The sequence below is a fragment of the Orcinus orca genome, chromosome X, assembly GCF_937001465.1.
Source record: "Orcinus orca chromosome X, mOrcOrc1.1, whole genome shotgun sequence".
In the NCBI taxonomy this organism is placed as follows: domain Eukaryota; kingdom Metazoa; phylum Chordata; class Mammalia; order Artiodactyla; family Delphinidae; genus Orcinus; species Orcinus orca.
Genome location: NC_064580.1, coordinates 126,642,559 through 126,656,970, shown reverse-complemented (window position 1 = coordinate 126,656,970; position 14,412 = coordinate 126,642,559). Strand labels below are relative to the sequence as shown.

The 14,412-nt window shown below is 42.8% G+C and overlaps 1 non-coding gene and 1 pseudogene across 1 annotated transcript; one reads left to right on the top strand and one right to left on the bottom strand.

The window, feature by feature from the left end:
- Positions 1 to 2,633: 2,633 nt before the first annotated feature.
- LOC101290193 (tubulin beta chain-like) lies at positions 2,634 to 3,956 on the bottom strand (annotated as a pseudogene).
- Positions 3,957 to 13,292: 9,336 nt separating this feature from the next.
- Positions 13,293 to 13,399, top strand: LOC117198851 (U6 spliceosomal RNA). The gene has a single exon (XR_004480101.1). It is a non-coding gene; the product is annotated as a U6 spliceosomal RNA (small nuclear RNA).
- The last annotated feature ends 1,013 nt before the right edge of the window (positions 13,400 to 14,412 follow it).

Sequence of the window (14,412 nt, the reverse complement as noted above, 5' to 3'; positions counted from 1 at the left end):
AACTGGTGAGAATCTGAATAAGATCTGAAGTCTAATTAACAGTACTGTACCAATGGATGTCAATTTCTTGGCTTTGATACTGTACTATGGTTATGTAAGGTGTCACCATTGGGAGGCTGGGTGAAGGGCTCAAGGGACTCTAGTACTACTTTTCCAACTTCCTATGAATCTATAATCATTTCAAAATCAAGAATTTAAAAAAAATAAATGCTGGCCAGAAGAGATACCACAGCAGGCATATTTGTTCACTGCCGTGAAGGGTAAATTGTTGCACCCATTAGTCTATATATATCAAGATTCCTGGGCTTCCCTGGTGGCACAGTGGTTGAGAGTCTGCCTGCCGATGCAGGGGACATGGGTTCATGCCCCGGTCAGGGAAGATCCCACATGCCGCGGAGCGGGCTCGCTGAGCCTATGCTTTGCAATGGGAGAGGCCACAACAGTGAGAGGCCCACGTACTGCAAAAAAAAAAAGATTCCTACAATCATCCCGACTCTTTAATCCTGTACGACTCTATCTTTAGGAGTTAAGCAGATATTTATTCAAAATGCATGTACAAGAATGTTCACAGCACAATACCAAAGACATAGAAACAACTTGACTGTTTAACAATGGGAGTTATGGCTGAGAAAATGAAGCCTTATCCATAGGATGGATCATCAGGCAGCCACTAAAAACCATTATTTCAAAGAATATTTGGTACCTGTGGAAATGCCACGTAATTATCTGTATGCACAGCCTTATGTACACTGAAATGCCAATCTAAAAAATAATGAAAATTCTAGAGAAAACTACAATATTCACAGGAGCTAACTCTAGGTGGTTGGATTCTACGTAATTTTTATTTTACACTTAACTAGGATTTCCAAATATTATACAATGATATGCATTACTTTGCAAAAAACAGTGTGTGTGTGTATATGTGTGTCTTTATAGATATTAAAGTGTGGTCTAGCTTAGTGTTCCTCAGACTTTTATGTGCTCTTGCTAAAATGCAGATTCTGATTCAGCAAGTCTGGAGCAGGGCCTGAGATTCTGCATTTCTACCCAGCTCCCACACTATGCTGATATTGCAGGTCCATTTTGGGGAGCAGGGTTCTAGCTTAGCCAAACCCCAAACGATTACCAAACAGTTCTTCTGAGTAGAAAATGTGTTGTGCCATTTACAATTATTTTTACTGAGATAACGTTGCAAAGAACTTCCATCATGAAGACCTTGTCACAAATCTATACCCACACCAGATTCTGATGCATCCGCTCTCGGAAACATCGAAGCAAAGTTTACAAAACATCTCAGATTCTCAGAAATGACAAAAAAGGTAGGGGATGTTTCAACGAACAAAAGATACCCATTCAATAAATTGTGCAGTGATTCAGGTGGGAGAGCTACAACATCACTCCACAACAAATTCCAAATGTATTAAAGAGACAAAGGAAAAAATAGTTAACAGTTTAAAAAATATATATATATATATATGATAAAAAATATAGATGGGTATTCTCCAGCAGAATGAAAAAGAATTCCTATGGGTAAATTCAGTAGAGGAATAATAGCTAACATTGAACACATCATGTGCCAGGTACTGTGCTAACTTTTTTTTCAATTCCCGTTTATTTTTGGCTCTTGGGGCAATGTCATCTTTTCAGTATGAAAAAAAGTAGCAAGTTCAACACAACAGAAATCTGAAGTGTAGAATAGGACAAAACCAAGGGTGGGGGGAAGGCAATAGCAAAAGTAAGAGATGAGATGTTACCAAAAGACGGAGGGTGTCCTGTCCCCTCTCTGGGAAATGACATTTAGGTGTCAGCACATAGCTTTCCATATAGGTACAGAAGGGCTGATATTCATTTTTTTCTGTAAGAAAAGATAGGGCTGGGGAGGGGCTTTCTGGAGGCTTAGAGACCAAGGCTAGTCTCTCTCTTGCTCCTCTTGACCCCCTTTTCTGACCAGGGGAAAGGAAGGAATCCAGCATTATGAAGGAGGTAAAGTGGAAGAGGGAAGGATCTCCCCCTTGACAGGGTGGTGGCCAGAACCTTACAAAGGAAATGGCTCAGGACAGTCCTTGGAGGGAGACTGAAAATGGAGATAATACTGTTAACACCTCCCCAGAAGCTGAGAGAGGAGCAGGGAGATATCTGGAAACTAGGACTTCAATAGCCTGGATGCCCCTCTCCAAAACCCCACCCCTTCCCTGTAGGGACTTCTACCTGCTGCTTGGTTTCCTTTCCCCTGGGCTACCACATGGGCCTAGGATGGTGGTCATCTATCTGGGTTACCAGCACATGGTTTTAAATGGGATTTGATGAGACCCAGCTTCTTGAAAGGTTATCTCGAAAACAGAGAGGGAAATGTTAACTGGACAGATGGGAGTAGTAGGCACCAGAAGGAAATACAGGGTTACCCAGAATGGCAGAAATCTAGGTTCCCCAGAGTGGAAAGAGAGAGGAGACATTCAACAAACAACAGATATTTATTGAGCGCCTATTATGTGCCAGGCACTGTTCTAGAACTACCCTCCAAAAAAAAAGAAAAAACAAGACAGAGGCAGAAAACGCAAATTCTGAGGGAGAGGAAAGGGGCGGCTGAGGAAGGCAGAGGGGACTGAGAAGCCTGCGGTGGTGGGGACTTGGCCTTAGGCCTCCTCACCGAAACCCTCCTCCTCTTCTGCGGTGGCATCCTGGTACTGCTGGTACTCGGAGACGAGGTCGTTCATGTTGCTCGCAGCCTCGGTGAACTCCATCTCGTCCATGCCCTCACCTGTGTACCAGTGGAGGAAGGCCTTCCGGCGGAACATGGCAGTGAACTGCTCTGAGATGCACTTGAACGGCTCCTGGATGGCTGTGCTGTTTCCAGTGAAGGTGACCGTCATCTTGAGGCCATGGGGTGGGATGTCGCAGACGGCCGTCTTGACATTGTTGGGGATCCATTCCACGAAGTAGCTGCTGTTCTTGTTCTGCAAGTTGAGCATCTGCTCATCCACCTCCTTCATGGACATCCGCCCACGGAGGATAGCAGCCACGGTGACATACCGGCCATGGCGGGGGTCACAGGCAGCCATCATGTTCTTGGCATCCAAGACCTGCTGGGTGAGCTCCGGCACAGTGAGGGCCCGATACTGCTGGCTTCCACGGCTGGTTAGAGGCGCAAAGCCAGGCATGAAAAAGTGGAGACGTGGGAAGGGCACCATGTTGGCTGCCAGCTTGTGGAGGTCAGCATTGAGCTGGCCAGGGAAGCGGAGGCAGGTGGTGACACCACTCATGGTGGCCGAGACGAGGTGGTTCAGGTCCCCATAGGTTGGCGTGGTCAGCTTGAGGGTGCGGAAGCAGATGTTGTAAAGGGCCTCGTTGTCAATGCAGTAGGTCTCATAGTGTTCTCCACCAGCTGATGGACGGAGAGGGTGGCATTCTAGGGCTCCACCACGGTGTCGGACACTTTGGGCGAGGACGCCACACTGAAGGTGTTCAGGATGTGGTCAGGATATTCTTCACGGATCTTGCTGATGAGCAAGGTGTCCATTCCAGAACCCGTGCCCCCGCCCAACGAGTGGGTCAGCTGGAAGCCCTGCAGGCAGTCACAGCTCTCGGCCTCCTTCCGAGCCACATCCAACACCGAGTCGACCAGCTCGGCCCCCTCTGTACAGGGGCCCCTGGCCCAGTTGTTGCCTGTCCCAGACTGATCAAGAACAAAGTTTTCTGGTCTGAAGATCTGACCAAAAGGACCTGAGCGAACAGAGTCCATGGTCCCGGGTTCTAGACCCACCAAGATAGCACGAGGAATATATTTGCCCCCTATGGCTTCACTGTAGTACACGGAGATGCGGTCCAGCTGCAGGTCGCTATCCCCATGATAGGTGCCAGTGGGTTCAATGACATGTTCATCACTGATCACCTCCCAGAACTTGGCACCAATCTGATTGCCACACTGAATGGCCTGGATGTGCACAATTTCCCTCATTTTAAAATGTACTGTAATCTTTTTGCTCACCTCAAAGTATGTACAGGGCAAGAAAATGATATGTAATTAGTTTTTCTCTGCTGCCGGTCACAGGCTGGAAGGATGGGACGGGGCCTGGAGGCTGGAGCAGCGAGGTCCGAACGCGGAGGCAGGAAGGTTCTGAGAGCTGTGCTAACCTTTAGTATGCATTATCTCATTGAATCTCTCACATCAAGGCTATCAAGTAGAGACTATATATTTCCCATGTTATTGATGAGGACATTATTTCTAGCCCTGACAAACTATAATTTATGTATCATTATCCATATTTTACAGGTAATGAAACTGAGTCTTAGAAATATAAGGTAATTTAGCTGCCCAGGGTCACCCAGCTAACAATTGGCAGAGTCCAATTTCCAACTCAAAGCTACACTCTCTGATGCACTGCCTCTTTAAGAAAAACAGCCATACATTGCCTGAATGCAAATCTTACACTCCTAAATGCCCATGATCATAAACAAAATTAAAATGCTATAATAAACTAAGAAAATGATTAATAACAGATTTGGCAAAAGGTAGTTATCCTTAATATATAAAGAGCTAATACAAATTGAAAAGAAAAACACTCTGACCCCAATGGAAAAAGAGATCGAGGTCAGGTACAGCAGTTCACAAAAGAGAAAACATGTGTGTACAGGTGTGTGCACATGTGTACGCATGTATGCAATATACATATATAAGACTGGAGGGAAAAATCCAAAGCATTAACAAGTAATTCTTAGTGGTGAAATTATTAAATCATTTATTTATGACTTTATACTTTTTGTGTTTTTCACATTGTCTACAATGAGTATATTTTAGTTTTATGATCTGAGAAAAATGAAAGCTAGTCATGTTGGCACCGAATAAACTTGGTCTCATTGTAATTGCTAATCTTGTGCTCCACTGTCCTCTGGAAGTTCGCATTTGCATTTGACAAATTTCTCTGGGACAACATTCATTCATCCATTCGTTCTTTCATTCATTCATTCATCCAGCTAGTATATTTATTGAGCATCTACTAGTGTGTAGCCAGGCAATAAATAAGTAAAATATGCAGACATGGGCTTTGCATACAAAAAGCTACATAAGAAGACAGACCTTAAGCAAATTACGTGATTAATTAATCATTAATGGTGCCTAAGATCTCCTAAACTATTACAGATGGTTACCTACACTCTACTTATTCCTTTCATCTCTGTTTAGGCTAGGTCAAATGATCCCAATCCACTGAAAAAATCTATCTACCGGGTTTTTATTAATAGTAAGAGGGTGATGTCTTATGGAACAAATGAGCAAGGCATTTAATACAGATACTGTCTCCAATTAAATTTTTAATTGAAAATTTTATTGAGATAATTGTAGATTCACATGCAGTTGTAATAAATAATACAGAAAGATACCATGTATTTTGCCCAGTGCCCCCGATGGTAATGTTTTACAGAACTATAGTACAATATCACAACCAGAATACTGATATTGATATAGTCTACCTATCTTATTCAGATTTCCCCAATTTTACTTGTACTCATTTGTGTGTACACGCATGTGTGTGTGTATATGAGTATTCAGTTCTATGTAATTTTATCAATTTGTAGGTTCTTGTGACAATCACTACAGTCAAGACACAGACTAGTTCCATCACCGCAAGGATCTCTTGTGTTGGTCACTTACAACCATACCCACCTTCCTCCTCCACCCACCCCACCCCATCCCTAACCCCTGGCAGCCACTAATCTGTTCTCCAGGATATACAAATGGGCAAAAGATATGAAGAGACGTTTCAGGGAAGAGGATATAAAGATGACAAATAAGCACATAAAAATATGCTCGACATCATTAACCATCAGGGAAATACAAATTAAAACCACACTGAGATGTCACTAAATACCTATCAGAATAGCTAACATTTTAAAAAGTGACAACACCAAATGGTGGCAAGGATGTGGAGAAATTGGATCACTCATCCATTGATGATATGAATGTAGTATGATACAGCCACGCTGGAATAAAATATTGGCAAAACTATTGGCAAAAAAATATTGGCAAAACTAAACATGCCTACACATGAAACATATAAAGTTATAAACCAATGTTACCTCAATTTAAATTTTTTTTCAAAAATATTAAAATTAAACTCTATAAATCTAACCACTCAAAAAAAAAAAAAACAACAACTAACCATGCAGTTACCATACAGCCCAGCAATTGCATCCATGGATATTTACCCCCAAATAAGTGAAAATTTAAGTTCACACAAAAACATGTATGCAAATGTTCACAGCAGCTTTATTTGTAAAATCCCAAACTGAAAACCCAAATACCCTCCACCAAATGAATAGACAAACTGTGGTACATCCATGCCATGGAATACTATTCAGCAATACATACAACGTCCTGGATGAATCTCCGGGGCATTATGCTTAGTCAAAAAAGCCAGTCCCAAAAGGTTGTATGTTGTATTATTATTCCACATACATAACATTTTTGAAATGCAATACATTGTAATTACTTGTTTTTTTGTTTGATTCTCCTTCTCAAGCTCTTTGACAAAACCATCTTTATAAATCAATAGTTCAAATGATTTTGGCAGTTTCCATTATAAGGAGTGTATCATGTTTGGTTATCAAATCCATCTTGCTGTGATCTACACCCAATATAATTATATCATAGATTTTCAAGGGGCAGAGAGCATTCTAACTGCCAACCATAACTATCTCCAACATACGGATGAAAAAACTGAGGTTCAGAGAGGGTAAATGTTTTGCCCAAGATTGCATAGCAAGCTCCTAGTATCAGGACCACAGAGATATCCTCAGTCTCGGCAAAAACTCTCCGCTGCTTCACTCCAACACTTCTACTTGGGTGCAGTGCCACTGTTTTCACGGTTTTCCTCCTGCTGCCCAAGGCACTTCCTTACCTTGTGAAGAAGCCTCCGCTGCTGTCAATCAGGACCCTTGCTGGAGATGCCAAGTGCCTTGCTCAGTTTGTGCTTGCTTGGCAATGATGATGATGGTGGCAACAATGACAACTGCTAACGTTTACTGGGGGCTTACTGTGTGCCAGGCACTGTTCTATTGGGTTGGCCAAAAAGTTCGTTCGGTTTTAAAGTAAAAATATGACACATTTTTCATTTTCACCAGGAAATTTATTGAACAACATATTCACCCTTTTGTTTCACTACCTTCTGCCATTTTTCAGGCAACTTCATAATTCCATCTTCCCAAAACTTTTTATCTTTTTGAGCAAAGAACTGTTCCAGGTGCCTTTTACAGTCTTCCATGGAATTGAAATTTTCTCCATTAAGAGAATTTTGTAAACACCGAAATAAATGGAAATCCGAAGGTGCAATGTCTGGTGAATACGGCGGATGAATCAGAACTTCACAGCCAAGCTGTAACCGTTTTTGTCTGGTCATCAAAGAAACATGCGGTCTTGGCGTTATCCTGATGGAAGATTATGCGTTTTCTGTTGACTAATTCCAGACGCTTTTCATCGAGTGCTGCTTTCAGTTGGTCTAATTGGGAGCAGTACTTGTTGGAATTAATCGTTTGGTTTTCCGGAAGGAGCTCATAATAGAGGACTCCCTTCCAATCCCACCACATACACAACATCACCTTCTTTGGATGAAGACCAGCCTTTGGTGTGGTTAGTGGTGGTTCATTTCACTTGCCCCACATCTCTTCCGTTCCACATTATTGTACCGTATCCACATTTCATTGCCTGTCACAATTTGTTTTAAAAACTGGAACGTTTTTGTTACATTTAAGTAAAGAATCGCATGTGGAAATACGGTCAAGAAGGTTTTTTTCGCTTAACTTATGTGGAACCCAAACATCAAAGTGATTCACATAACCAAGCCGGTACAAATGATTTTCAACACTTGATCTGGATATGTTGAGTATGTCGGCTATCTCCCACGTGGTATAATGTTGATTGTTCTCAATTAATGTCTCGATTTGATCGCTATCAACTTCAACTGGTCTACCCGACCGTGGAACATTGTCCAGAGAGAAATCTTCAGTGCGAAACTTCACAAACCACTTTGACACGTTTGATCAGTCAAAGCACCTTCTCCATACACTGCACAAATCTTTTTTTTTTGCGTTTCATTTGTGTTTTTACCTTTCTTGAAATAATAAAGCATAATATGCCAAAAATGTTGCTTTTTTTCTTCCATCTTCAATATTAAAATGGCTACACAAAAATTCACCAGTTTTGATAAGCTTTTTTTTTTGATGCACGCCGATATGACAGCTGTCACAATACAACCACCAAAATTCTTTCGAATGAAGTTAAAGACAACTAAGGGCTACTAGAGTCATCTTATGGAAAAAAATGAACGAACTTTTTGGCTAACCCAATAAATGCTTTACTTGTATTAACTCATTTAATCCTTATGACAACTCTACAAAGTGGGTGCATAGGGCTCTTGATTAATAGTACTTCTTCAACCATTTTCTTTTTCTGTGCGCCATGTGGCACCAGTGTCCTCTGCTGTGTAGGGAAAGCCTCTCTTGGGGATGAGTCCAGAAATCATGGTGATTTAACCTGGTATTTGCTCCCCCATCCTCTGACATTACCCCACAAGACCCCTGTGTTTTCAGAAGTAAGCAGAAGGTTCAACTGTGACAATCATAGTCATACTCTTGGATTGCTGATCCCCTAGAAACCTGTACAAGGTAAATCCATGAGGTGATTCCAGCTACTGCTGTTCCTTCTTCGTGGGAGAACTGTCTGGGTGTAAGGCAGGAGCCCAACACAGTGGTTGAGAATCTCAGCTCCACCACTTCTTAGTGCAGGCCCTGAGGCAAGGTACTTATTCCGAGCCTCACAGTTTCTCCATCTGTATAACAGAGATAATAACATTCACCTTGGAGGACTGCCGAAGGGATTAGAAATAATGTATATAAAGAGCCTGACACATCGAAGTCTGTCAAGCGTGGCTAGTGTTGGTATGACACGTGTGCAGCCACTCATTTGTCAATACAATCTGTTCCCTCTCTTCCTCAGTTTAAGACTTCCTCTACTTGAGAACGTTCTTAAGATCACCAAACCTGGAACTCCAGATCGTTGTTAAAGACCTATATGACCATCCAGTGATGGTACTTGAAACACACAAAGTTTACTGGGAGAGGGAATGGATGTTGGGTATTTTTTTTTTTGCTTTAGCTGAATCATCTCCTTTTTGTGTTCTCTCTGGTCTGCTTTAGGCTGCTACTGTCATTCCTGGCTTTCAGCTGTTCTAGAAGATGCTACAATTCCTACAATTCCCTGTTCTTGATCTTAAATTCTACCTTCTTCCACAACATCCATCTGAAAGCTTTGCTATTGCTGTTTCTAAGCTAGTTTATCTCTCAGCATCTTGGTCCACTTTCTCTTCACACTGCTTCCTCAAATCCCCTTTCTTCTCTGAAGCTGATTCACCCACGCTGCTAATTCAGCATTTATTGATCACCTACTTGGAGCCAGATACTATTCCTAGCAGTAAGGATACAGGGATGAACCCAATGGACAAAAGCCCTGCCCTTATGGGGTTTGTGGTCTAGTCAGAATATCTACCTAATTTCTGTTATTAATTTGGCCAAAATTTAAAGCAATTTTTACATTATGTATTATTTTGGAAATGTTTAACATTTGAGGGAAATGTTCTAATTTATAGGGCAATGCCAAAGCTATATCGGAGTCTTCAGTTTCCACAGTCCTGCTGCGTGCCTTTAACTTGTGCCATAACACCTGGAGCCAGGACCTTAAGAGACAAAAAGGGAGGAGCCGTTCCTCACTTGCCCCTCCTGTCCCTACCTGGCCCACTCCTATTTGTTAAGCTTTGTGATTTCAGCCCTTGTAGTCCTCCCTCCACAGGCTGACTTGTCCCAGTTTGAAAACTGTATGACCCAGCATCTCTTCAGTTTGGTGCGTAGAGAGCTCATTCTTGTCCCTGCTTCCTGGCTCTCAACCCATGACCTAAATCCTCGGTACTACTCTCGTGGCAAACAGATCCCTGGCTCCTTCTTAGGGATCATCTTTTTGATAAAGATCAGTCCTCTGTGTAGACTCCTCCCAGCTACTAAACCTCCCTCTTGGTTCAGGAGTGTTCACCACGGAAACCTCTCAGGGCCACATTGGACTACTGCCCCAAACTCAATGTCAGCAGGCCTATATGAGTAATAACTATGGGATCATCAACTTCTTCCTCCCTACATCCTTCTCCAGCTAGTGAAACGACATTCTTTTTCTCCCTCTTTTTTTTCCTCAATCCCCCTTTCTTTCCACTTGAAATTAATCTTCCTAAATGTATAGCCCACATTTACTTTCTTGCCATACTCACTTCCTATATTAAACAGCGTTCTCCAGAGAAATAGAACCAATATAGATATAGATAGATAGATAGATAGGAGGTTATGGGAATTAGCTCGCGTGACTATGGAAGCAGGTAAGTTCTACAATCTGCCATCTGGAATATAGAGAACCAGGAGAGTGGGTGGTGTAATTCAATCAGAGTCCAAAGGTCTGAGAATCTGGGAGGATGGGAGGGAAGGCACTGGTGTAAGCCCCAGAGTCTGAAAGCCCAAGAACCAGGAGCTCCAGTTACTGACGGCAGGAGAATATGGACGTCCCAGCTCAAGAACAGACAGCAAATTAGCCCTTGCTCCACGTTTCTGTTCTATTTGGGTCCTCAGTGGGTCGCATGATCCCCACCCACATTGGTGAGGGTGGATCTCTTTACTTAGTCTACTGAGTCCAATGTAAATATCTCCCATAAACACCCTCACAGACACACTCAGAAATAAGGTTTTACGAACTTTATAGGTATCCCTTAGCCCAGTCAAGTTGACACATAAAATTAACTATCATGCTTCCCAATCACCGGTTCAAAGTTAACTTAGATCCTACAGGTCAGTCCTCCTCCGAAAATGGTCTCACCCAGACCTCTAAACACCTCCTTGCTCAAATCATTTGCATGTTTGGCAGTCTGGAAACTCTCCTCACTTCATTCCCATGACACCACACTCCTCTTTTCTTTCTTCCTATCTCTCTGACAAATCTTTCTAATTCTTCTTTGTAGGCTTATCTTCCTCTACCTTGCCGTTAAATTCTGGAGTTCTTGTTCCTGTCCTCTGGAGTTCTTGTTCCTGTCCTCAGCCCATTCCTCTTCCACTCTACTCATCCCCCTGGGTGGTCACATACATTGCCATGGCTTCAGTTACACCTACATATCAGTGATTCCCAACCTCCGTATGTGGCCCAGATACCATTCCTGAGCTTGAGACATGCAGCTTTGTATTAGTCAGGAGGGAATAGGTTACAAATTTGCTTTAAACAATTCAAAAACCTCAGTGGTTTAACACAAGTTGATTTCTTACACATGCTGTATGGGAAATATAGATCCAGTAACATTCCAAAGCACTGTCCTCCAGCATTCAGGCTGATGGAAATGCCATTATCCTGTACCTACACATGATGGGATACTCAGCCAGCTTGGTCAATGCAACAGGGGAAGACAGACTGGAGAATTATACTTTTAAATAAATACTTTGGCCCAGAAGCAACTCACATTATTACCACTCACAGCCCATTGGTTAGAAGTAGTCACAAGATCCCATCTAACTTCAAGTGGAATCCTCCACTGTGCTGATAAGAATAGGAGAACCAGATATGGGTGAGCTCTACAAGCCTTTATCAAAATATCCAACAGAGTACTAGATATCTCCATGTTACTGTTAAATAGGCACATAAAACTGAATATGTCCAAAACAGAACTCTTGCCTATAGCACTGCCCTGGATTCATAATTATTCTCTCTGCCTCCAGTCTTGCCCTCTTCCTATGAAATCAATATACTCTCCACCTTACATTCATAAAGATCTTTCTTAAACACAAATGTGATTGTGTCATTCTCATGGTTAAAACACTATTCAGTGGCTCCGTGTTGCTCAAGATGTGGCATCAAGGCCATGATCTGGCCTTTACCACCTCTCCAGTCTCGCCGCTGTCCCCTTTCCTCTTGGGCGCCATCCCAAGCTCCTTGCAATTCCTTGAGCACACCACATTGTCCCATATGCCCCACACCTTTGCACATGCTGGTATGCCCTTCCTTGCCACTCCTTGGACCATCCTTTGTACCAGTCTGACTCCTTCTTACTTTTTAAAACTCAGCTCAGCCATCCCCTCCTTGATGAAGTTTTTCCCTGAAATCCTGTGCTTACTCCATTTACACAAGAAATAGGTCCAGAGTCCAGGAAGTAAGTTAGATCACTGAACTAAGCAAAATATCTGCATAATAATAAAAAGAATTTATTCAATGATGATTTAGCTCTGTATCTACAGCTGCACTATCCGATATGGTGGCCAGTAGCTACATGTGGCTATTTAAATTTATATTTATATTTTAAATTCACATTAAAATAAGACATTTAGTTCCTTAGGCATGCTAGCCACATTTCAAGCTTAATACCATATGTGGCCAATTACTACTACACTGGACTGTGCGAATATAGAACATTTCCATCAATGCAGAAAGTTCCATTGGACAGTGCTGCTCTAGACCATGCTGGGCACTTTACATATACTATCTCATTCAATTCTCAAGGCAGCCACATGAAGAAGGTGCCCTTTGTTTCAAAGGAGCCTCATTTTACAGATGAGGACGCTGAGATTCAGTCTGAGAATGGCAGAAATGAGAGTTCAGCTCAGGTCCATCCACTGCCAGAGTCCATGCTTTTTTCCACCACTCCACAGCACTCCTCAGTAAAGGTTCTACCTCCAGGCTAGAGGCGGGGCATAAACAGTCCAAAGGCAGGCAAAGTAGAAGAACCAAAATGTCACTAACTCCTCTATGGAAGGTCTTTTCAGACAAGGACACCACGTGCATGTCTTTCTGCAGCTGTAACTCCAGACTTCAGAGTATAGATTTGCCCGAGCTCATAAGCTAAGAAAACGAGGCACACTGAGCTGCAGTACGGGAGTTACTGACATTGTTACTGTTCATGTGTTTCAATTAAATATATTTTGGGGGACTTCCCTGATGGTCCAGTAGTAAAGAATCCACCTTCCAATGCAGGGGACGCGGGTTCAACCCCTGGTTGGGGAACTAAGATCCCACATGCCACGGGGCAACTAAGCCCACACGCCACAACTACTGAGCCCACATGCCTCAACGAGAGAGCCTGCGTGCTGCAAACTACAGAGCCCATGCACCCTGGAGCCCGTGCGCCACAACTAGAGAGAAGCCCATGAGCCACAACAAAGAGCCGTGCCACAACAAAAGATCCCGCATGCCTCAACGAAGACCCTGCATGCCGCAAGTAAGACCTGACGCAGTGCTTGCTTCAGCAGCACATATACTAAAATTGGAACAATACAGAGAAGATTAGCATGGCCCCTGTGCAAAGATGACACGCAAATTCGTGAAGCATTCCATATTTTTTGTGGCCACCTAGAGGGGTGGGATAAGGAGGGAGGGAGGGAGACGCAAGAGGGAGGGGATATGGGGATATATGTATAGCTGATTCACTTTTATAAAGCAGAAACTAACACGCCATTGTAAAGGAATTATACTCCAATAAAGATGTTAAAAAAATAAAAACGGGACTTCCCTGGTGGCGCAGTGGTTAAGAATCCACCTGCCAATGCAGGGGACACGGGTTGGAGCCCTGGTCCGGGAAGATCCCACATGCTGTGGAGCAACTAAGCCAGTGCGCCACAACTACTGAGCCTGTGCTCTAGAGCCCACGAGCCACAACTACTGAGCCTGCGTGCTGCAACTACTGAAGCCCATGTGCCTAGAGCCCGTGCTCTGCAACAAGAGAGGTCACTGCAATAAGAAGCCTGCGCACTGCAACGAAGAGTAGCCCCCGCTCGCCACAACTAGAGAAAGCCCGTGCACAGCAACGAAGACCCAGCACAGCCAAAAATAAATAAATAAGTTTATTTAAAAAAACAAAGACCTGATGCAGCCAAAAAAATAAAGAAATTAAATAAATATTTTTTTGAAGTGATAGCATTTTTTAAAAAATGTATTTTCCTTGTCAAGGCCAAGACAGTCTAAGTTCAGACCCCTGCTCTGCAACACACTTGCTATGGGACTTTGGGCAAGTTAACTAATCCCTGCAAAATCTGTAAAATAATAATAATAATATTGTGTCTCTCAGAGGGTTACTGTGAGGATTAAGTGAGATGAGTGCAAAGTGCCCACCACTCATATATAATAGCTATTATTGCTCCAAAGCAACGTATTCCCACTTTGGCACGTGATTCCCATGGAATCAATTCCTAGAAATAATACCTGGATTTGAACTAACTGTTGAAAAATTCACATCATTAGAAGCCAGGACTTGGAGGTTAAGATCTCTCCCTGTCTACACACTACCTCCTTATTATCAAGAGCACTTTTATCCATTCCTCTGCTGATGGACATCTAGGTTGTTTCCACATCTTGGC